Below are 24,170 nucleotides of genomic sequence, written 5' to 3' on the forward strand. Positions count from 1 at the left end.
CTTTCCTGTCTGGGATGAACATGATAAGCTATGTGCATCTGTGCTTTGCTTTCCAAGAATGGAAATTATGATGCTTGTTTTACAACTGTATAAAGTTTAGCATAATTGAATATGAAGGTAACTGCTTTAAAATACTGCTCCACACGAATGATTTCATTCTGGTCTCAGAAAAAAAGGGGTAAGAAATCTCCTCAGACTTCAGTTGCTGCATAAACAGTCTTTAATGGACTGTCTACACATATCAAGAGTCAGAAGCGGGTTGCTTTATGTGGAGGGATGTGATAGACCAGCAGGGCTGACACCAGATTAGGTAGACCCGCTGGGGAAGGTCCAACAAAGAAAACTTTTGTTACTTTTAACTAACACATTTTTAACCAACAATGTGATGAGATCTAGCAAGAGACAAAGACATCCAGGTGGAATGAAAGAACATGTAGCCAGGAAGCCCTGGTGGGGTTGGAGGTTGAAGACCAGAGAGCAGGGTGGAACTGAGGCTGAGGCTGGTACCAAAAGGGCCCATTAAGGGGAAAGGCAAACCCAACAGTTCTCACAGGTAGAAACAAAATTTTGACTAGAGGCCTGGAGAGGGGTGAAAAGTAAAGTGGTCAGAATCCTGTCAAGAAATTCAGTAATAGCTATGGGGCATGAGAAGCAACAAAGACCATAAGCTCAAAACTTAGGATTCTGAGCTCAAAAATCTTTCTGGGATAGAGACCGGAGGTCTCAGTGTGATGGAGAGAAATAGATTCATGCAGTTAAGGCAAGGAAGGTGGGCAAAATATTCCAACACTCGGCTCTCTAGAATATTGTAAACACATCTTTGTACAGAGAGAGAGAGAGAGAGAGAGAGAGAGAGAGAGAGAGAGAGCGCTTTAAAAAATTAGAGAGCAAAATATTCACAAATTTTCTCTTAGAATTATGAGGAAAATATGGGTATTTTTTTTCTTTTTCTTTTTGCTTGTGTATGGTTTCTTAATTGTCTACAGTATACATGTATTATTTAAATAGTAATAAAGCAAATATGTTCTTTAAGCAAATCTACCCGAATGAACTGTAGTGTGTGTGCAGATAGTGAGATTTTGTTCAGTGACTGGGTGACTGGTCCTGCCTAGATGGGGCACAGATGTAAAACCAAATGACTGCAGGACACAACAAATTCTCTTGGAATTGAGTACCTGTCCATACCCAATCCGCTGGCCTGTTATCTTCTAGTGGGATTTTTTTGATTGACTGATAGAATAGCCACTTTCTTCCAAAAGAGTCATTTATTTTGGGGCCTATCTGGGACAAAATGAAATAAGAGTTGGAAATTATTGAGAAATAAGAGTTGGAGCTGAGGTGACTAATTGGAAGGATTCTAACTGAATAAATTAAGATTGGACCCCAATCTATGTACCCAGCTGGATACTTTTTATTGGCCGATTGAGCCCATAATGGGATAATGGAATAAGAAGAATGTTGGGCTTTATTTTTCAGTTCATTTTACAAATGAGAAAAGCCTTAGGCAAAATTCCTTTTGTTCTTTATGCCAAAATATTTCACCATTAACTCAACCTAAAATGTATTAGATAATAATTTTTTAAGAACACTGGACCAATACACCTCATAAAATTTAAAAATGTTTCTTTCCTGTCTTAAATATTTTCATTAACCTCAATGATATAAATGGAGCCAAAGCTAAGAATAAGGAAAAGATAAACAAATCCTATTCTCAGTTAAAGCTTTTATTCCTATTTTAGGAATTGGGTTGTAAGAAAAGAAATATTTGGTTACATGAATAAAATTGACCATCCAAATTTATTATACATACATACGTGTCTATTATAATTCTCTGGTCCAGTTGGAAAGTCAGTTGGAATGACAGTCATGATTTTAATCTATTCTTGTTGTGTATGTCCTCTGAATTTTGGAGAGCCACAGTAATAGCATGATTTGGGCATAGACTTGGATGATTAATTAAAGACACTCACGTGCTGTGTCTTTAATTAATGCATGACAAGTTATGTGGGCCTGGGCCATTGTCGGGTTCAATAGGTTCATATCACCCTTACCTATGAGTTGGGTGGATAAAGATCCTAAAGGAGCCCGTGAGGAATACAATGATGCTAAACGGACCCTAAATGTGTTATTCTGCACATAAGCACCAATTGAGTTTGTAGTATGGAATTTATCAGGTCTCTGCTAATTACGCATCCTTTCTACTCATGGCTAGAATAAAATAATGGACCTCATTTAATATTGTCATTAGCATGCTGTGAGCCCAATTAGTCCCATACAAAAATAGTCTCAGTGACTAGTGATCCCTAGGTGGGTGGTGGACGTGCATGTGTTTTCATTCAGGTCTTTGCTCTGTCATTAGGCTTTGGGTGAAATAATTCAGGCTGAATGGAATTTGGTTGTTAGAGGACAGGTCTGGGATGAATTGGCCAAAGCAGCACCTTTCATTTAGTGTTTTCTCCTCCTTTATGTTCACTTAACAGATGTGTCTCCTGATGATACCAGCCCAGGGACACAGATGTGTCATTTTTGTCTTAGTGGATTCTACCATTGGTCCTCTCCCATGTATTTCCATAGGCATTCTTGCTTCCAGCTGCTAGTTAGGAGACTACCTTACTCACTCCCCTTTTATGGGTGGACTTGGGGACCCTGAGCCCTGCCAGTGCACCCTTGGCTGCCCTATTTCACCGTCACTGATCTGTTGGTACTGACACATTGCCTGGGCTGTGGTCTCCACCTGGAACAGAACTGGAGGCACTGGGATCGCTTCCCTAAACTTTATTCCAAAGCAGGGTGTCCTTTCCTTTCTTTTTCTTTGCGAGGAGTTAAGCTGCTCAGGCCTAGACTCCAAGGTACATGGAATCCCACTGGGCCTTTTTCTGTGTGATCCTTTATTTTTTGGTTCTGAGCAACTGATGGAACCTAAACAAGCTTGTCTCCATGCCTTCCTCATGTCCCCTTGGATCAACTATCACTGAACGCAGAGCTGGGCGGAGATGGACACAGCAGCTTCTTGTGAGCTGCTGTGAGCTGGTGCCAGCTCGCCCCTGTCTATGGGTATCTTGCACTTTGCTCCTAATTATAGCAAGAAAGGAAGTTAAAATTCAGTGGAGTCAACATTACACAGGCATGCCTTGCTTAATGCAATAGAAACAACCCTGAAAATTGCACCTGAATAGAATATTTATTAATCATAAGGGAGGTCATTATTTCAGAGAAAACTATAGCGAACAACTTAGTACAGCAAAGATTTCATTTTTGCGAAATAAACCAGGCCTCCTGATTTATCTGACTTAGACATTTGGAGTTAATGTTTCAGATGGTCTTTAAGTACTATATGCCTATAAAACAAACAAGCAAACAAAGGACCTTAACGGTTTTATGGGGGACTGGGGCTTGAGCAGGGATCTCTCATATTTCTTTCATTTTTAAGTTGCCTCCTTCCCTTCAGATGGAAAAGTCACTGGTCTCTGGCAGCTTTAGACAGAAAGTCACCTGCAAGGACATGCCATCTGCCATGGAAGAATCTGCATTCTGTAGACTTTCTATGTTTTGCTTTTTTTAAATGTACTTTCTCTGTTCCTTTGAACAGAGACATAAGGAAGCAAGAAAGCTGAATTTTGGTCCTGGTTCTACCCTAGAGGGCTGCGTGATTTCAACGAATCAGCTGGCCTCTTTGGGTCTCCTTTCTTCTCATCAGTAAACTGAGAAGAGTAGGCTTAATGATTGTGAAATTCGCATCTGGCAGTGCAATTTTAAAAAACAAAAATAAATTTTAGCGTCCATCTTTGAAAACACCATCAAATCATGGATTTCCCTATTCATATTTAAATGCCAGCTACCAAGGACACATGTGTTGTTCTTTCATGCAGGCAAAAAACAGCACAAAACTTTTGGGAAACATTTATTTAATAGAGCTAAACGATTCATGCCCACTCGTGGCAAACCTGCATTCTTGAGTAATGGTGGAATATATTTTCTCAGGTGATAGCTTAAATTCAGTCTACTGGGGCTTAATTAAGGAATGTTGTCTGTAGTCATGAGCAATTTTGTGGAATAAAATCACTGAAGAAACAGATTTGCCCCATTAAAGCAATGCTAGTTTTTGGCATTTGAAGCATAATCTGGTTTAGTTAGTTTGGATTCTTACATGTTGAACGGACCAGGGGTGAATCCCACTGGCCTTGGCCTGTTGCACAGAGCCCAGGAAGGAAGTTTGTCTGGGCTATTGGGCGAGTTCCCAAAACCAATTTTGTGTTGGAAATAGTACGTATCCTTCTGGCAATAAGCTGCTTGAGCAAGGAGCTGTCACATTTCAATGCAGAAGCTTTTGTTTGTTTGTTTGTTTGTTTGGCAATGAGAAACTTTAGTTCTTAATCTATCAGCGATCTATTTAGAAATTCAGCATAAATGCATTTGGAGTGTACTGGGCTTTTCACAGGGGAGCTAAGGTCAGGGCAGATTATAATGTGTTTTTTTTGTAATTTCTCATCTACCCCTCCTTCCACATGCCATGTTTCGATATAGGAAAAAGAACACCAAGGATGACCTTGAACACCAAGGGTGACTTTGAACAGCAAAGGTTCCCAAACACAGTATGTGCAGAGTGCAAGGAAGCACACAGTGATGTTCTTTCCTTCCCTTACTAAGGGAGAGTGGACAGTGATTTAGAAGCTAAATCTGCATATATTAGATGTTGAGGTTTTGTTGGCTTTTGCACTAGGTAAGCTTTATCAGCCTTCTCTGCTTTAAACATCTATGATACTAGGACAAAACTGAAAGTATTATAAAGGATATGCTCAGAGTCAAATTGCTTGCAGATTCATGAGGAGAGACCATCCACTCCTATTTATTTTTAATTTTTTATAGTATAAATTGTCCATCTGTTCTTATATGCTACTAGAATGGTATTCAAGTACATTTTCCTAATAGCATTTTGTGATTCTCTATTGCTTATGTAAGACGAAACAGACATGAGAAAATTAGATTGTTTTTAAGGTGGCTTAGATGTAGTCTTCTAACATAGAGCTTTGTGTAAAATGTAACCTGAACAGAATCATGGTGCCTTCCTTCCTTTCCATGAAATTCCCGTTCACTTATCTTTATGTATGTACCAACAGAGACCAAACTGCAGCTTTTCTTTATATTTGCTGCGTTCACCTAACCTTTCAATAACCCTTTTGAATTCAACAGAGCATGTAATTATTGGACCATATAGAAACAGTTGGGGGAAACAAATGGCATAGTGCAAAAGGTGTAATTTATGGAGGTAAGTCATCCAGAAAAATGTGGAAAGAATGTTCAATTTATTTTAAATATCGTAATACTATTGCCTTTGTTCCTTTCAGTTGTGCACATTCAATTCTTTGTGTGACACATGAAAAATTATTTAACACATGCTTATATAAAAATCCAGCAGAAGTTGCTATAAAAATTAAAATGTTTCCATTTAAATGACAATAAGAAACCAGCAGAGTTTAAGGCATTTATTTCCTTGGTTCAGATTGGTGACTGCAATTAGAATCAAGACATTTTCATATGTCAACAGCTCAAATAACTTCTTATAGTCTTCAATCACAGAAAGATGCAAAGGTGAGATTCCAGCCTTATAGAACACTAGCATGAAGTGTGTGTGTGTGTGTGTGTGTGTGTGTGTGTGTGTTTGTTACAGTGGAAGAACTAGTGACATTTCCATGTTAATTTTATATAAAAACCTGATTCATAGAATATAGGAGTATAATAATGTAAAAAAAATGTATGTACACAGGCACACTTATATATGTTTGTGTATATGTATATGTACATATGTACACATACCTTGTAAATTTATGAGTAGTATTCTGACATATTTAATCTTGGAGTTAGGATGTTCAAAATAAGCAGAAATAGAGTACAGTACATGGGGAAACATTGTTTCAAAGTGTTTACTTCAATACTTAGGTTATTTGGCTTTTATTAAATCCCCATGCTCAGCTATAGATTTCTCCCATCGTTCATCTCAGTAGCTCTCAACACGAGATTCAATAGAATCTTCTAGGGACCGTTAAAGAAAATTCCAATGCCCAGATTTCATCCCTGGAGATTCTGAGTTAATTGGTCTGCGAGTGGGGCTGGGCATCGGCAATCTTTAAAAGCTCCCTTGATGAACCTAATGAGCAGTCAGGGTTGACAGCCACTGCTTTCGCCATGTGTTGACAAGCAATCACTGGTAATATGAGGGGTGATCAGAAAATACGGTGAATGTTTAAATAAAAATAATATTGCAGGAAAAGACACATTGCCATCAATCCCCCTCAAAATACTCCCCCTCGCTTCGAACACGCATCCCATCGCTCTTGCCACTTTCTGAAGCAGTTCTGGAAGTCCTCTTTCGTGAGTGTCTTTAGTTGCACTGTCGTGGCTGCCTTGATGTTGTGAATCGATTCAAAATGTTTACCTTTCATGGTCATTTTGACTTTGGGGAAGAGCCAGAAGTCACACGGCGCCAGATCCAGTGAACACGGTGGATGAGGACGCACAGTAAGGTTTTTATTTGACAGAAATTGCCATACCAGAAGCGATGTGTGATACGGAGCGTTGTCGTGATGGAGGATGAAGTAAAGACACTCGTGAAAGAGGACTTCGAGAACTGCTTCAGAAATTGGCAAGAACAATGGGATAAATGTGTTCGAAGCGAGGGGGAGTATTTTGAGGGGGATTCACGGCAATGTGTCTTTTACTGTAATAATTTTTTTTGTGTGTAAACATTCACTGTATTGTTTGATCACATCTCCTATCTAAAAACAACTACATGGTGATCCTCAGTTTACTGGGATCTTTCCTTCCTCATCATGACTGTTGAAACCCAGACCTACGGAGGTCTGCAAAAGGGTGCCATTTATAGCTTGTGGCAAAAAGCCAGGAAAGGAGCTGCAGTGGAAATGACTCAGGGCAGGCGAAAAGCCGGGTGACCTGCCCGAGATCATAAGACTAGGTGGAGTCAGGTCTTGAACCCAGATCTTCCGTAGTGATATGGCTGTGAGTGACGCTCTGGAGTCAGCCTGCTGAGAAGCGCATGTCAGTTTCAGCATTGGCTGGCTGGTGGAGTGACGATGGACAAGCCATTTATTTGTCAGCCTGGTAAATACTTTGGACTCTCCTTAGTTCCTAAGCCAGTTATGTTTGGGGAAGAAAAATATAGTACCAGTCTCTGTTGTATGTGGCAGGCCATAGTTACTTCTTTTGGCCAAAGTGTTCATACCTATAAAACGGAGATTATTATGTCTATTTCACAAGTTGCGTGGTTGAATGATATAATAAATGTAAAACCTCTTGTAACATTATTTCACATATAATATCTCTTCAGTATATGTGAGCCATTATTATTTCGTTATTTGATACCACATCTTAGTTTCTTTCTACTGTACTATGCCACTTACTCAGACTGTGTATATAAACTTCAATTTTAAGTTTTGCTTTTTTTTCCTCATGATCTGGAATCTTTTACTTCTAGGACCTGGACACTAAATCAGATTCCTTACCTTAACACTTATCTGAATGATGGATTAGTTTTCTTTGAAATACTTCCTTAGATGGTTTCAGTTGCCTTTTCTTCTAAGCCAATGAAAGATGCAGAAAATACATTTCTTATTGCTTACTTTTCCTTATGTACTAGAAGTAAAAACAGACTAAATGTAAATAGAACTAATGTAGATCCACGTAAGTGCTTTGGAAATGCAACTCTTGCTGTAACAATAATAACTGTTATATGGTGCTCACTATAATTTAGTGCCAAGGATAATTTAAAATGTTTTACATAAAATATTTGAAAGACTTTTTATTATGGATACTTTCAAACACAAACATGAGTTCCTGTGTATGGAGAGTATATGAATTTCAGGATTCATTTTTAACTCGTATTCTCTCATGGCCAGTTTTGTTTTGTCTATATCTTTCCCAACCCACTATCTTAATATCACAAACATTTTTCTCTAAGTAGTTCAGTATGCATCCTGAAAAGATGAAGACAAAAAAAAAATGTTCTCACAATACCAGTATCACACATAAACATAACCCTTATAAAAACCCCACTTGTTAAGTAGTATTATTATCCCTGTTTTACAGATGATGAAATTGAGGCATGGAGAAGATAAGTAACTTGCTCAAGGTCACACAGCTATTAAGTAACAAAAACGAAATTTGAAAGCAGATGGTCTGGCTACATAGTCGGTGTTCTGAACCACTCTGATTTACCAGCTTCTCTAATGCAAAAAAATACAATATACAATTTCTTCTCAATGCATTTGAGGTGTCAGCTTTTAGTGTTCTTAATATCCTAATTAGATGGGTGTCCTGTTGGGCACCAAGATCTGATTTTACTCTTTGCAATCATGTGGACTCAGGTTTCAGACAGACCTGAGTTTGAATTCTGGCTCTACCATTTATTAGCTATGTGACTTTGTGCCTGTTTACTTACCCTCCATAAACCACAGTTCCTTTGTCGGTTATGTGATGATAGAATAATACCTACCTCATGGAGTTTTTGTAACCTGATGTATGCAGAATACTTTGTACCATGCCTGGCATGTATTGATACTTACACACTATAATATGGGTACATAAATAAGGCAGGTAAATATCTTTAGGAAAACAGGTGTATATTTCCAAATGTTTGGGGTATTTAAATGTGCTAAGACTCGGAAATGGAAGTGTCTTTTTTCTTTTTTTAAATCTTTGAAAGGACACAGTATCCTTGATTAGACTGATTCTCTTGACCTGATTGGTTAGGCAGCAGTCCCTTGAATGGTCAAGAAAGGCCTTGATGAAGACTTAGTGCAACTGACTTAGAAGTGCCTCTTAATGTTCGGCTGGGAAGCTGCCAGCTTGTTAAACCAAACTAAATGTTACGTTAGCTCATATGAGCAAAGAAACACCATTTTCAAGGAACGATTTCTCTCTCTTTGGGCTACTCTAAAGTCGTTTGTCAACATCCATCCTAAAAATACAGTGAAAATGCTCACGGAGCACGTGTGCATGTCTTTTGTTGCCTGGCTTCTTCCATTCCAGCTTTCAGCTGGAATCCACACTGTGAACAGTAGGATGGAGTGTAAAGAATGTTAAGACCAGTGGAGAAGTGTGTGTGTGTGTGTGTGTGTGTGTGTGTGTGTGTGTGTGTGTGTGAAATAGAGATTGAGAGAGAGAGAGAGAGAGAGGCTGCTTTCTGAAATTAAACATGTTTCTTAAGTACCAACTATTTTGGAATTTATGTACATTCCTACATACCACTAATTTGGATAATCAAAGGTTGATCATACAAAGAATGTTTTATGGTATTTTTCCTTTGCTCTGTAACATCTGATGTTCAGAAAGTGTACCTCATTCCAGATCTTCTGTATTTTTTCCCTTGTTCATATTACTCCTTCCTGGCGTTTATATTGAACAATTCAATGCTGTCAAAGAAGAATCATGCTTTCCCAATATTACACTTAATTGTGTGCGCTGTTACTTCTAACCCATGTGATTTATATACCTTGCACTTTTCATCAACAATGGCGTTCCGTCTAGTATTCCCACTTGGTAAGAACACCACCTCGTAACCTTGTTTTCTCCCCCTGTTTTTTTCTTTGTTAGGTAAAAGTGAAAGGGTTGTTTTGATTTATAAGTAGCAGCTGAGCTTGGCTCTCACCTTCAAGATATCCTTGCACAGAGAAGAAAACAAATGTTATTTGGCTGTATAAATGTTATAACAGAGAATTTTCTTCACATGTCCTTTCACTTCCTGCCCCAGGTTTCAAATGCCCCTCTAGACACACAGCGACAATTGTGGAGGACGCTGATTGTTGGAAATTCTCTGTTGAAACCAAGTTTCTTGCCTCCAGCAGTGTGTATATATGGGAAATTAGGCTGCTTGCGTTTCCTATAGTTGTGTCAAGGTAAAAATTCGTGCTGTTGGATCAAACACTTGGCAGGGCTTAGATGACATGCTGGCTTTTTTGAATTTTGCATTAACAATTTCTGAATGAAATGAAAACTCCAAATTATATCCAGTTTAGAGAGTTCGATCCTGGGTATAAAGTTAGAAAATTGCAAATGGTTTGTCACTTGGACGAGTTTGATTTGCATTCAGCTGATGCTTCATTATCTATCTATCTATCTATCTATCTATCTATCTATCTATCTATCTATCTATAGCTATCTTCTTACAATCACCTTTTTGAAACATATTTTTATACATTAAAGTGTATCAATTTTAAGTAGAGTTTGTTGACAGATGTATATATATACATGTTGACAAGTGTATACATCCTGACCAAGTTATAGAACATTTCTGTCACCCCCAATCTTTCCTTTAGCCCCTTCCAAGGTGATAAGAACCCCCTTCAGAGACTGTCATTCCTAGATGAAGACACATCCTCAAAAGCCAGTTGTAACCGTGTGGCTAAGACTGGCTTTCTAACAAAAGCAACATTCACTGTAATTAATTATAAACTGAAACATGCAGGCCCTGAAAGAGTTCTTGCTCTTGACTGGCAGCTCAGAGAGGAGGAGAGGAATGGGTGGGAGTGAGTGGGTGTTGAGCAGCACTTTATACCCCTGCAGTCGGCTCAGGATATCGGCATCTGCGGCGAGGGACCTGGCTTTCAGTGGCTTTAGCAAAGGGGATGCATTACAGTCAAATATCAGACGTGGTAGAGGTTAGAGAGCCTTGTTGAATTGTCACTTAGCAGAGGCAGGTGTGGTGCAGAGACCAAAGGCAGCTGCCGGAGAGTCAAAAGAGGTGAGAGGTACGTGTTCAGTAATGCAAAGTATACACAGTGCACACTGCATATACTGGGCATCGTGTTGTTGGCCCTTTATTACATCACAAAATTCTGCCCGGGCAAGGCAGAGGGAGGACGTCAGAGCAGTCGGCACAATGAGTGAGGATGTGAGACAAAGGCAAGGAGGCTGGTGATCCCAATTAAACAGGGTTTATTTTTCATGAGATAGGTCTGAGTTCGTTTCCCACCACATCTTTGTGGGCGTTGAAGATTGTTCAGACAGCTCAATTATAGGACTTTGATGCCTGTAGTGGCTCAATCAATCATCTATAGGAAGGTTTGGGTTGTTTGCGTGCTGTAATGTGCTGATGAAGATGGCAGGTAGCTCTTTCATTATAAGAATGGTGAGATAGCAGCAGGGGAAACATGAAAGCTGTTTCTGATTTAAACGGCCCGCACACACTTAAATCTGAAAAGAACAGTTTGCAAAGTGCATTAACATGGAAGCCTCAGTTTTGCCCATATGCGAGGCCTGATTTATTTTTGGTTATTTCATTTGCGCAACATTATTTAAATGGAAGTACGTGAGCCTTGTTCCTAAAGACATCTCAGGACTTTTCTGGAGAGTGGATTTAGAGCAGTTAAAACCAAATCACGTAAGGAGGTAGTGTGGAGAGTGCAGTGGTTACTGTGGTCCAGTTTCACGTCCAAGTTCAGATGAATTTTCCAAAGCAAGAGGATTCCGGGGATGCCAGGACATTGGCCCAGTCTCTGGGATTCGTGGCACATTGGTGTTTGCTGCCATCCTACCAAGATAAAGTGTCAGTGATGTAGTGGATCCAATGGGCCCTCCTTGGGATACCTGAATTTCTCCTTGAGATTGTGTTTTCCTGAGAAATTCCGTCCATCAATTTTTATGGATAGCATTCCTTTGACCTCCTCAGAAATATGGTGAGATGTACATTTTCCAGTCTACTAAAATATTCATTATCCATGCCACATGGCTGATTATTATTATTTGAATAAAACAAATCATTCTTTCATATGCAAGCACTTTTTGCATAGACATGTGTATGAATTACCAACAGTTTGTTGTGTTTTTTGTTAATTCAGCAAACAGGAATGTTAGGTCGTTATGTTTCTCCTATGAACAAGCCTGTTATTTCATTTTTAGTACCTGCTAATTCTCCTAGGACTAGAGTTCATTTCCTTGGATACAGAGTAAGAAAATCCCGAATTTATCAGGATCAGAGTATCGTACAACTTGGGAAATTTTACTTATGATTTTTTCCCCCAACCAAAATTACATTTCAATTAAGCAAAATAAACAAAAAAACAAACAAAAACATAAAACCAAAACAAAACACATACAAACTTCCCATCTCATTCTCCAAGTCGCCTTTTATTTAGCTTTTTAAATTTTTCAATTAGAGTTGACATTCAATATTATATTGTTTCAGATGTACAGCATAATGGTTAGACATTTATACTATAGCTTACGAAGTGATCTCCAAATTGCCTTTTAAATACAAATCCTTTGTCTTCTCTCTGCCTTGGCAGAGACTAGTTTTCTTCTTTCTCAGTCTTCACTGTCTTTATTCTTTAAATGTGGCTGGATCACAATGACTTTAACTTTCCACCTTACAGCTATCAAAAGCCCTGATGTTGGTCCGAATAAAAGAGTTATGAACCATGCCCTGCTAAAATGACTTCACCGTCCTCTCTCTCCTTTCACCCTGATAAATTCCCTTGGTGGGTGATAAAGTCCTGAATTGAAGCAGACACAGTCGGTCTCTGTTAAAGCTATTTATGGTGATTTCTCTGCCGCAAGCACAATACTTAGGGCAACCAGATGCTCCTCTTTTGGGGTCCGTCTCGTAACATATTCTCTCAGTATTCCAAGAACTCCTTTGGGGCCAGCAAATTATCCTCTCTCTGCAAGTGCATTTATATAACATCGCTCCATCCAGGAGAAGCTGTGCAGTTAGGGAGGAAAAATAGCCCAATGGGAAAGCCACCTTTAGTTTTTTTTTTTTTAAAGCATTTAACCAAATACCATTCATTTTCTCTTTGTCTATGTGCTTAGCTTCCTATCATGAGGACCTTTAGAGATGGGCTGGCAGTTGTCTGGAGAGCATGCTGATGTTTATTTACTCTTTGCTCTTGTGTTTCTGAAAGGATGCAAACTGGACAAGCCATCTAAAGGCTCTGGTAAACAGACTCCATGCCTTAGAGTTTACTCTGAGATCCAATATTTTGTTTTTCTGATGAATATATTGCCCTTTTCTCCACTTATCCTTTTGATGATTATGACATCAGTTAAAGAAACTGAAAATCAACTCCTCACACCACCCCAGTCTTCTCCCAAAACATTAGGCTTTAATGCTGCTACTATCTCTTTTTATCCTAATTATCTCTTTGAACAAGACATTTCTGAAGATGTATTTTATTTGTGTCTTTGTAAGATCAGGATGATATACTATAGATGAAAGTTTGTTAATTGGATGTTTGGTGTTATGTCACCTTCTGAAAGTTTCAGCACCACTCTCCAAGGCCTACATTTTTTTTTTTTGAGACCAAAATTAAAAAACAATAGCACTAGTAATATTGTTAAAACTGCAGTTTCCTTAAGTTATTTGAATCACAGATGAGTGCTTAATGTAAAGCTCCCAGGAACACAGAGAATTTCATCTTTATTCCTCCCCTAGTTGAGTTGTCCGGGATCCTAGAAAGGAGCGGAAGGGTGTGGAAACCAGAACCTTCCTTTCCTCTTCCACCTCACCAGACACCGTTCCCTCAGTTCCACAAGCAAATTGCACAAGTGCCAACTCTAGAAAACAACATCTCAGAACAGACCATCAGATTTCATGGAGGCAAGGTATTTTTCTTCTACCGTTTCAAGAAAATAATTTCCTTTAGGAGTGATGGGAAAGGGAGAACTGAGAATTATATGGAAACTTTCTTCTCACAAGCTGTGAAAAGTCTAGTCTGCAGAAGCAGATTTAAAAGAGAACATCTATCTGTTTCTGTTTCTTCAGGGGAGAAATCAATGTGAATATTAGATGCTCTATCCTAAAGCCATTTGGAGTCCCTAGCACACTGCATAGCACAAAGTAGACATTCAAATATTTGCTGAATTTAAGTTTCTGTATTAAAAATATCTATGAACTGGAAAAATAAAAATAACATTTTAAAGTATTAAGTTCCAATAGTTCGTGTTGTAGGAAGAAGACAAAATGATTAATGTCAATACATGCATATACATTCAGAATGTTTATATACTTATGTTTAATATTTATTCCTTTTATGCTATGATTGGATGAATTTACCTTGTTATATATCTTGATCTTTGACTGTTTCCATTGCTTACTTTGGAACTGACTCTCAGGATCCAAGTTTCCTGTATGTAAACATGCCATATTTAAAAATTGTTTTGGAAGCCTTGATATAATCTTTTGGAATTCAATTTTCTGAAGTGAAGTCTGCTTCTGGCAAAAAAATCCTCCTTGGGAAATAGGATTGTCTTTATGCAGTTGAGGCATAATTCAAACAAGGTTGTTATATCATTCAAATTAAATTTGAAGAAATACAGAACAGTCTCATAGAAAAATGATAGAAAAATAACTACCAAGTTTGGTGAGCTCTTACTCTCAGATAATTAGATTTGATTTGATTTAGTTATACTTAATTCAACTCACTAAACATTCATATTGTGCCAGACACTGTGCTAAGTGCTAGAAATACACAGATGATGTAGATACAGTTTATATCCTCCAGGAGCTCACAGACTGGTGGGGGGATAAATGATTCCACTAGAATCTAATCTCCATGAGAGCAGAACTTTGTTTTGTTGACCCTTGTATCCCCAGTGTCTTGAATAGTTTTTGGCACATAGTAGGTGTCTTAGTCGATTTGGGATGCTATAACAAAACACCACACAGTGGGGGGCTTAAACAACAGAAATTAGTTTTTTCACAGTTCTGGAGGCTGGAAGTCCGAGATCACGGGGCCAGCATATTCAGTGTCTGGTGAGGCCTCACTTCCTGGCTTGCAGACAGCTTCCTTCTCACTTTGTGCTCACATGGCCTTTTCTTGGCATGCTCATGGAGTAAGAGGGGAAGGAAGGGAGGGACGGAGAGGGAGAGAGAGAGAGAGAGAGAGAGAGAGAGAGAGAGAGAGAGAGAGAGCGCTCACTTTCATGTCTCTTGCTCTTATAAGGGCACTAAAATCATCATGGAAGCTCCACCGTCGTGACCTCATCTAAACTTAATTAACTCCCAATGGCCCCACCTCCAAATGCCATTACATTGAGGATTACAACTTCAACATATGAATTTTGGATGGGGGATAGAAACATTCAGCCTGTAACAATAGGCGTTCAATTAATAAGTTTTAGATATAAAGTAATAGATGGATTATTATGTTGAAGGAAGATTCTCAATTATCATGTATTTGCATGACAGACGGTCACTAGTAGGTCTATTGGGCCCTTTCCTACCCAATCCCCATCATCTTCTATAGAAGTTCATCAAAGTTGCTGTTCTTTTCAAATTCTATGTGATAGCCTGGAATATTTGGATTGGTTGGGATGTAAACTTCACATCACCTAGTGTTATGTTAGGGCTATCCTTCTGCATAGGGCAAAACATAAATGAATAATTTCTTTAAGAGTGCTAAGTCTCTGGAAATTCTCCTGCCAAGCGTTGAATTAATGGCTCTCTGTCTTATGAACAGAAGGATGAATCCACATCATGGTAACTGGCTTGGACAGCAAAAGTGGTCTGGGAACTCTCGATTAACAACATCCAGACACAGGCCACAGATACAAGCCTGTCCCATGGCCACATCATCCAGAGCAAGAGGGTTTCTCTCCAGGAGAATTGCAAGAGCTGGTCTGCTATCTGATATGACTAGAACTCAGGGGGCAGTCAGTTAATTAACCAAGTCAGCTAAAAGTGGAGAGTCATAAAAAAAGGATGCATGATAACTTACATAATTTATTTAAATGTGCTTTACAGTGTGTGTATGCGTATTCATCCTTCAATATTTTGATATGGAGTCAGGGCATTCTTTAATCACTGTTCTGCTATTGTGAATACACGTTTTTCTTTCTTATATAAAATGTTCATAATGCATCTTCCATAATTGATGGTGTTTGAGTCTTTAAATGAGATCAAGAAATTCATTACAGTTAGAAAGCATTTTGAGAACAGGATTTTTTTATACTTCTATGATATTTTTGCAGTTTTATAGTTTTAAACCTCCTAATTCCTCACCAATTTGCCCCATTGAATCTTTCAAAAATAATAAATTCTTTTTACATTAGTATTTCATTGGTTTTCTCCAATATTTTACTAATTTATGCAATTGCAGTAACAATTACAACTGTCGTAATAGGTTTCAGAACAGACACAACGGATTCTTGATAAGAATACATCTCCATGGGTGGGACAGAAATTGCACATTGCAAAGTAGCCAATTTTCTGTGATGAGGAAGAAGGATTTGTAGACTTGGCACAAACTTTGCCTTGAGTGGCCTGTAAAACCGTGTGTATTAGGAAGGATCTATACTTCCTAACCGTGTGACAAGAAACAAGATGTAAGGATTTCATTGGGTGAGGAGGTGTCATTCATGCTTTTAATACAATATTAAAGTTATTTCAAGAAAATGTAAAACATTACACTTTTGTAAGCTGGCTGGATAACTCAGGAGGGATTTGTTATTTGTTCTGTGAGAAACAGAATAATATAAAGAATAGTTGATTTGGAGTCAGAAAACCTGGCTCCAAATCTCAGCTCTGCCACTCATTCGCAGGGTGAGCTTGGGCTTCACTTGAACACCCTCAATTCGACTATGTGCCCTGAATAAAGATTTAGACTCAGTCCGTAAGGGTCCAAAACAATCACTATTATGAGAGGAGATTTTGGAGAAAAGCATCAATTTCATATAAAATTTATTGCATTAGTCAGAGCTCTCAGTTGCAAACAATACGCATCAACTTGGAGTGGTTAAGAAAGAGTTTATCCAAAGGATGTGTGGGCAAACTACAGAATCCTTGGGAGGCCTGCCGTGCCAACCCAGAGGCAAAGGTGCCAGAGTCAACATCCCAATCCAAGCCTCAGAACTGGTCTTAAGTGGCCATCAAGATGTAAATACGTGTACTACTTCTGTACCAGGAAATTGCTTTTATCGTAACAAATGCTGAACCACTGTTGTCAAGGACACAACCTTGTAGCCAGTGCTCCTTGCTGGCACTGAACACCAGTGAGTGTGTCTGTGTCGGGGAGGGGAGACGGGGGAGAGAGAAGAAGACGGAGGGGGAGAGAGAAGGAGAGGAAGAGGGAGAGAGAACGCTTTATTCTGTTATGCTTGAGTCCCTAGATCCTGAGTCCAGTCTAGTGTGGATGGGTCTTTCTGCTTGGTTACATACTTGAGCATGTTATAAATAAAGCTAGGAAAGTAAGTACCTAGACTTTTTAGCTTTGATAGCAAGCTGTTCAGATAGGAATGCACCAAACAGAGAAAGAGTTTAGATTCTGAGTCTCTGAAATGAATGTCAAATATCTGCCCAGGCCCAAAACAACTGTGCTGGGCCACCATGAAGTGCGGGAATGCTCAAAGATGTATGTCTAAATGAAAATAAAGTGTCCAAAAAGCAGATCAAGGAAACCTCTGTCCTCATTTTTGGAGGAGGCCAGACGTTGGATCCTTCAAAGCTTGAGGGAATTCTGTCTCGGTGGAGACAGCCAGGAATGGCAGCTTTGCAATTGTCCTCAAGATAAGGAGAACAATTGAGACGAGTGTCCAGGCCTTAATTAATACTTTTGAAAGGTGATGAACGAGCACTTCTGTCTGCTTGCTGGAATGGAAATAGGAATAGGATGTATTCCTACTGGGATAATGGAGCAGTGCTTCAGTACTTCAGCTTCCCAATTTCCGGAGGATTCAGGCAGCTGTGATTAACCTGACAAATCAAGGAGAGGATGGTTTGAAGGGATCCAAACAGCTGAGCCAGCCTGGCACTCCTTCCTCCTGCCTTCTCAAGGGTCTCACCAGACTATGGCTCAGCTCCACCTTTGGTGTAGATTCTGTGTCGGGCATTCAAGGCAAGGTCCCACTGACGCTGAATGCTGAAATCAGAGCCAAGATAGTGTTGGCCGTGGTCCTCTGTGTGTCTGTGGAGGCCGTTCCTAATCCTGTCTGGGAATGGACTGCAGCAGGGAAGTGCTCATTCAGAGATGAGTAGCCAGCAGTTACTGCACCCAAGGCGGCTTTTGGATTACTGGCCATTCATATGTACAGCAAACATTTATTGAACACCCACAGTGTTTAAGATGCAAGGCTAGAACTGTGAGGGGGTAAGAGAGACAGAGAGAGAAGAGGAACGCACAGCTCTGGCCTCAGGAGGGTGACAGGACAGGACGAATATATTGTGTGGCATGCCATCTGGAAGGGACTCTTTTCTCTGTTCGTGCAACAGAAAATAGTTTCTATTTTCATCACGGGCTCCCCTGGACGGTGGCAGGCATTCCTCCTCAGGGAGCTGGTGATATGTGAGTGAGCCGATGACTGCTGGACCTGCTAGGCTCCAGCTAGCAAGGGTCGATGCGGCTCGCAAGCCACAACTCCACCTTCTGGAATCAGCCACAGCCAAGTCCCAAATCTCTGGGTGTGAATGCCAGATCTACTTAGGACAGCCTGGTTGGGGTTTTTTTAGTTGTCAGTTTAAGGTTAAAATAATAGTCTTTATGTTTCAACTTCTGCAAGCCTGACTCCTCTGCTATTTACTTTGCCTCCTTTAAGCACATGGAAAAATGAGCTCAGGTGGTCAAAAGAATTCTAATGAAGTCAAGTTTCTACTTCAATTGTTTTGTGTCTGAGACTCTCCCCTAAAGAGAGGGACTGTTTTCCGTGGGTCCTGCCAACTCTTTTATTGTAAAAACAAGAAAGCTCATCCCCTGCTTTCTACTTTGGAAAACAAAAGCTTTTATGCCATCGAGACTGATTCTAGATACAAGCCCGAGGATGGGGAACACATCCTGCTATGGTGAAAATTCTTCAGAAAAAATTGGGGGGCTTTTATGAAAAAAAGGTCCAGGCACTACATGAGGCGGAGTATGAGTATGCAGTGCTGTGTGTGATGAAACGCCTAGATTCTCTCACAGGACGATGTTCATGAGTATAAGCTCATACCCCCGTGGGGCTTCTTTGTCAAGCGCAGTTCGAAGTATGTCCATGATTTTGAAACCTACGGCAGCGTCTATGAGACCCATTCTGTTATCATCCCTCCTGGATAAAGAGACTAAGGTTCAGAGAGGTCAAGTGCTTGCCCAAGGTTCGTGCAAGCAAATGTAAGAGCGGGCCATTAACCCAGGGCTTGTACCTTTCACTACTGTCTGGGTTTGCGGGATAGTTTTTCTTGGGAATAGAGGAGACAGAGTAATTGGACAGTGAATCTGTGACGCTGTGGGCCAGGAATTCTGTTTCATCATGACCTAGTGGCCTCGCCTTTTTATTTTTTTTTAATGTTTCAACAAGTTTTAAAGCAATTTATTTTCAATTATAGTAGACATACAATATTATATTAGTTTCAGGTGTACCACAGTGATTAGACGTTTATATATCTTACGAAGCAATTACACTGATAAATCTAGTACCCATCTGACACCATACATATTATAGTTGTTACAATATTATTGACTATATTCCTTATGCTGTACTTTACATCCCTATGACTATTTTTTTAAATTAGAGTTGACGTTCAATATTATTTTATATTAGTTTCAAGCATACAGCATAGTGGTTAGACATTTATATAATTTATGAAGTGATTCCCCTGATAAGTCTATTACCCACCTGATACTACATAGTTTTTACAATATTACTATATTCCCCATACTGTACTTTACATCCCTGTGACTATTTTGTAACTACCAATTTGTATTTTTTGATCCCTTTACCTTTTCCACCCAGTCTCCCAACTTCCCTTCCATCTGGTAAACATCAGTTTGTTCTCTGTATTTACGAATTTGTTTCTGTTTTGTTTGTTCATTTATTTTGTTTTTAGGTTCCACATATAAGTGAGATCATATGGTATTTGTTTTTCTCAGTCTGACTTATTTCACTTAGTATAATACCCTCTAGGTCCATCCATGTTGTCGCAAATGGCATGATTTCATTCTTTTTTATGGCCAAGTAATATTCCACTGTATATAGAGCTGCATCTCCTTTTGATTCCTTTATACAGAGATCAGCTGCCCTATGTGGGAGAAGAGATGGATGTAACAGGAACAAGATCCAGTGTGTCATTCCCCCACCCTTCCTACTGTGATTATTCTCAAATTAGTCTTTTAAGTTCCTTGAGGTCAGGGTTGACGTCTTATTCAGTTTTGCAACCCTTTATTAGCCTTGGCATGCAATGTGTCATGGGAATGACTGAAACACCCTGCCTGGAGTTCTTCTCTTTACCTATGGAGGGTGGGCCCTTGGCCTGCTATATGAATATTTGATGAGAATACTCTTGCTCATAGACGTGTTCACAAATCTCTAGCACTTTGGGCATCATTGGTGACATGGATATTTCATGCTAATGATTTGATGGAATTTGCAATTCTTGCAAAAGAAGAAACAGGTATTTTCTCTATATCCTGGTTTATTGATCCTGTGCCTAGGACTGTCCTGACATTCTTTATTATAGTGAGAGCTTAGGCCTTGAGTGGGGATGTGATATTCAAATCCAGAGGTGGAATATACATTGGGAAATGAGCTCTTTCCTTTTTCTTTCCTAATGGAATGCCAATTTTATGGGGAGAGGGATGGTTATATACCCAGCTAAAAATTATAACCTTTCTGAACAATTAGAGGTGGTGATTTTTCATAGTGCCAGCCAATGAAATTTAACTTGGGTTTTATGACAAACTTTTCAGTTTCTGATACAGATACTTTCCCTTCTTCCCTACTTTGTTATTGTTTCTGTCTGGAATAATGACATAAGGCTGAGAATGCAGCATCCATCTTTTTGCAATGAGACAATAGACAAGAGAACTAAATCCAACATGCAAGTGATGGCAGACTTTAAAGTAAGAGTCTGGATCATTGACAGCATACTTGAAAAGCTACAGCCGCTCTGAATTGTTTCAATTCAGATTTCTTATGTGAGAAATAAATCTGTAGTCAAGGCTTCTATAAATCCAGGTTTTTGTTACTTTTAGATGACTCCAAGTGGCATCACCAGACCTTGAAATTAGTAAAATGTTGATGACTGAAATAGAAGCTAACAATGATCATTGTTCAATGAGTGGAATTAACAACCTGCCGAAGTAGCACATTGAAAAGATCTGTTGTAAGCATTCTTTAAAAATGAGGGAATAGCATGTTTTCAAATAATTTCATCGGGACGGCTTTAATCTAAAGCCCAAGTAGTATACATTAAATTTTTGAGAATTATAATGTGAAGTAGAGCTGTCCCATGATGGATTGACTGATAAAGAAATCTTAATTTGGAGAATGAAAAATTGTGGATTCCCCACAATCCAGGGGAAGAAGGACTTTGGTTCTCAATTCCAATTCCAGTTACACAGACAACTAGATCCATCAGTGGACAAAGATGATTCATCTAGTTCCCTTGACTGGGGCCTTGGGCCAAAGCAGTATCATATAGGAAGTTGTAAAAATGCAACTTATTGGGTCTTACTACAGACCCACTTATTTGGAAATGCTAGTGTGGGGCCCAGCAAACTGTTTTAACAAGCCCCCTAAGTCATTCTAATGCAAGCTAAAGATTGAGAATCAGTGCTTTCAATTAATTTCCAGGCATTAGGCTAACCTGGACTGTTTCCCCCACTAGTCCCAGGGTCATTAACATCTTTCTGATTTGTGACTGGGTCCTCTGGTGACCCTCTCCAGAGGGAATATCCTGTGATGGCAAACTAAGGAGTTGGCATTCCGCTATCTAAGTCAATGTCGTGTAAGATGTTCTCCCTTTCTCCCAGGAGCCCTAGGTGAACCACTAATATCACATTTCTACACCTGAGTTAATCTATTTTACTGAGGGAGGTCTGTCTGAAGCAACTGACCTCTTTTTATTCATTTTTTACTATAATAAAAGCACTTGAAGTCATACTAAAGTTTTTTGTTTTCCTTTAATTTTAAAGGACTTTTTACAGATTTGCCAGCGCTAATCCAGAATGTGAACAATCCAGCATTAACTAATTGCCTATTGACTATAAGTAAACAACAGGAAAAGCATAGCAAATAGGTCTTCCTGGTTAGTTAAGATATCTTGCTGGTTTGAACACTTTACAATAGGTTAACTCTACATTTAAATTCAACACGCACAAAGAAGGTAAATGATATATAAGGAGCTTTGTTTGTACGTTTACTTACGATAAAGCTGTCAAAAGTAATGACCTATTTCTTCCCTCATAAAAAGTCGTTAACATGAAATGTACCTACCTTTAAATTAAGCCTGATATGATTTACTCTGGAGGGGAATGTCTTAAACCTTCCCTTCTTCATGACTATGTTATAATTCTTTGTTCCCCCAAATGGAAACGGGTACATGCAAAAGAGGAATTCGATGCTAGCACAGCTTTTGTTAAAAAGGAAAAAGTGGGGGTGTCTGGATGGCTCAGATGGTTAGAGCGCGAGCTCTGAACAAGGTTGCCAGTTTGAAAATGGCGATTGGACTTGGAGCAGTGCTACGCCCTCCACAACTAGATTGAAGGACAATGACTTGGAGTTGATGGGCCCTGGAGAAACACAATGTTCCCCAATATTTCCCAATAAAATTAAAAAAAAAAAAAAAGAAAGGAACAAGTGCCTGAGTGAGAAACGTTCAGTAGGAGGTGGTTAACTTTCTGATCAAGATGTCTGACTTTTAGGAATAAAATTAATTTCTGATTTGATCATATGAATTTTTTCTAGTGTTTATGGGTGTTTTTAAGGGTGGTAAGGTGTGTGGGGATAGTATGACAGTTAACAACAGAGAGTAGTAAGTACTAAATATATATTAAATTCTTATTATAACATAATCTACCGTAACAGTGCGTTTAAAAGAACACAAGTCTACCTGGACCTCTTTAACTGTGGCATAGCTATAAACACACTAGTAAACTTTCATTTTACTCTATTTCCTGGAATCTGGAAACCTATTATTTTATTGAGGATTTAAACTGTTTATGTAATAGTGTGTGTCATAAATGATGGACTGGCGTTCAGATGGTAGGTAGCAGTAGGGCCATGGGTCCCCCATCCTATTCCCGTCATGGCATCTTGTAGCTATCACTCCTGAGAAAGCACAACCTGAAGAGCATATAGCAGAGAATGCAGAGCTCAGAGAAGTGAATGAGGGTAATTTTTCCAGCTTGTCCTAGGATCTGGAAATAGTTTTACTGTTGGACATGCCCATATAGGACACAATATTTTTTTTATGGTTATAGATTATCAACTTTATTAACATATGTTATTCAAAGTATTCTTATATATTTTTTTATTTTTATTTTTTAAAATTTATTGGGGTGACAATTGTTAGTAAAATTACATAGATTTCAGGTGTACAATTCTGTATTACATCATCTATAAATCCCACTGTGTGTTCACCACCCAGAGTCAGTTCTCCTTCCATCACCATATATTTGATCCCTCTTAACCTCATATCCCACCCAGAGCACAATATTTTGATTCCATGATAGGAGTCCTGATAGAAAATGGTGTTTAAAAGTAGGGAGAGAAAATCTTTAAGTGAGGAAAGTGGGTAGAGGTAGACTAACAATTTAACTAAAAAAGTAATCAGGCAGAGTGAAGGGAAGAAACAGTGATGTTCAGGGTATCCAGATAATCCCACATGGGCATCTCCAGTGCAGATTTACCTAGCTTTTGGGCCAGATGTGCCACCTGCGTATATTCCCAGTTGTATTCCTTCATTTCTGTGCCTCCTATTTTATAGAGATCTTATGTTGGTTGGTGATATAAGGTTTTAAATCTAATAATCAAGCTACCCAGCTGTAAAAGTCTATATGCCGCAGAACCCAGTTTTAGGCATGTTGACTTTGATGCTCAGATATGAAGGTACTTCTGAGTCTACCTTATTTTGACTTGAATAAAATAAACACAGAGATGAAATGCATGGGGCAGTGATTTACATCTCTGTAGACTTGTGCACAGAATGAAGACACATTCATTCGTTTTCTGACCAAGGCACCTCTACTAGACATCATCCCTGCTCTCTGAGTTGTGCTGAACTCTGCTGGTAGTTCATCTGCCAGCAGCTTGCAAAAGTTGGAAACCAAAGGATAGTCTGATCTCCTGTTTGCCAGTGCTTAATAAAAATACCTCAGTTCTGTTTTTATCATGTAAAGAGCAAGCTCAGCTTTTTGAGTGAAAAATTTTGATTCTCAGGGCTAGTGAAGTTATCCAGTGATTTGCAAAATATA

The sequence above is a fragment of the Rhinolophus ferrumequinum genome, chromosome 8, assembly GCF_004115265.2.
Source record: "Rhinolophus ferrumequinum isolate MPI-CBG mRhiFer1 chromosome 8, mRhiFer1_v1.p, whole genome shotgun sequence".
Lineage (NCBI taxonomy): Eukaryota > Metazoa > Chordata > Mammalia > Chiroptera > Rhinolophidae > Rhinolophus > Rhinolophus ferrumequinum.